The sequence below is a fragment of the Myotis brandtii genome, unplaced genomic scaffold (genome assembly GCF_000412655.1).
Source record: "Myotis brandtii unplaced genomic scaffold, ASM41265v1 scaffold167, whole genome shotgun sequence".
Classification (NCBI taxonomy): Eukaryota; Metazoa; Chordata; class Mammalia; order Chiroptera; family Vespertilionidae; genus Myotis; species Myotis brandtii.
Window position 1 is genome coordinate 480168 of NW_005356128.1, and position 2008 is coordinate 482175.

Here is a 2008-nt window from a genome sequence, read left to right on the forward strand (position 1 = left end):
GGCCCCCACAGTGATAATCTGATTTGTGGGATGAAGTTAAAAGAGCCATCAGGCAGCTGGTTCCACAACCATCAAATCTCACAGAACTGGACAGTGCTATTCATCAGGCATGGTGTCTGATTTCTTGCATCACCTTTCAACATCTCATGGAGTCAATGCCAAGAAGAATCGCTGCAGTATTGAAGGCAAAAGGTGGCCCAACGAAGTACTGATGGGGTGGTCATAATAATCTGGCCACTCATGTTCAAATATATCCCACGTTCAAAAGCTGTTAAATTGCATTGTTTACCCATATCTTCAGGAAAAAAATCACTTCTACTGTCGTGGTAAACAACCTGCTTCCCTATTTATAATGGTCTGGCCCTCTAGCAACTTCAGCGCAAAATTATAGCTAATTTGCCTACAAACATCAGGTGATCATAATAATCTGGACACTCGGTGTATATTAAAATTTTTAACTGTGATTGTGGATTTTTTTTTAAATCATCACTTGAGTATAATTTTTTATTGATTTTTTTAAAGAGAGGAAAAAAATATTGATGTGAAATACATTCACTGCCTCCTGACATGCTACATCCGGGGATCAAACCTACAACCAAGATATGTGCCCTGACTGAGAATCAAACCTGCCACTTTTCTTATACAGGATTATACTCCAACCAACTGAGCCACGTAGCCAGGGCTGATTGTGGATTTTTAATATTTATTTTTAGTTTTGTCGGTCTTTGTTTTATATATTAAAAGGCTATTTTTAGATATTTAAATTTTATTAATTGTGACATTTTATTTGAAGCATTATCTACTTAGAAGTATATTATTTTCTATTAAGGTTTTTTCTTTCTCTCTATTAAGGTTTTTAGCAAGGGAGTAAGGCAATACAGATTTTTTTTAAACAGATTACTCAGTGATAAGGGTAGATTTCCTTCTGCCATGCATGCCCCTTTAATGTCCCTTTCTCTGTGTCCTACTCTAGAGTTATAAAAATAAACCGTAGACTTACCAATTAATCCAGTCACTGATATGTGAGCTATTGGCAGCACTGATTGCTTTGGTCCCATGATAAATTAAACTAACTCCTCACAGCATATTGAGATAGCATTCACATTCTTCACTTCTATCACTTCTAGCCTCTCTCAAGTTCTGGGTGGGGTGATTTGGATTCTGTTGGCTCTGACTGTTTTTGTTTTTGTTATTAATGCTTTAATGACTTTAATCTCTAGGAGATGTTGATATTTAGGTACTAAAGATAATCTGATTTCATTAACTGAAATGGCCTTATCTCAAAGTGAGTTATGTACATAATCAGGATAATGAGCATCAGCAAGTATGTCACATTGATTTCCAGCTTCCAGTTTCTGAGGCAGAAAAATGTGAATCCTTTCTATCACTGAATGTTGCAACATTCCTTCAAGATGGTTTCTTGAAAAAAATAAGGAGGCAGTTTCTTGTTTATGGTTATTGTGCTGTTTATAAAACTATCCATAACCTAAAGTATAAACTTTAAAAAACTCAGTTTGGTTTATACTCAATAGCTTCTGAGAAGTTTTCATAGAATTTTGGTGGTCAAATTATTGGAATAAAAATATCACAGTTTCTGGGCTGTGTGCAGATACTTACTGAATGTGATGAAGGAATTACTCTCTCTAACGAAGCAATTAGGCCAAGTGCCAAAACCATTATGGCTCAAATGCCAAGCGCCTGTAGGGAGGATTCTGTTACAGGATTTAGCCACTAGCCCCTGGCTCACTTACCAGAGAGTGGCACTACAGGCTTCCTGACATGCCTGCCAGCCTGGCTGAGTCTCAGCAGCTGCCACCTGGTCACTGCTAGCTTCTAGATCCTCTCCCCAGAGCTGCCTCTGCCCCCACCCTTCTTGCCCATCTGTCCTCCATCTGCCTGCCACTTGAGCAGTGGGTGCACAGTTGGGTGCACCACACAGGTTGAGTCATGACATCCATCTGACACACTGAATTCACCTTTACAGTGACGCCCTCTCCCCCACCACACT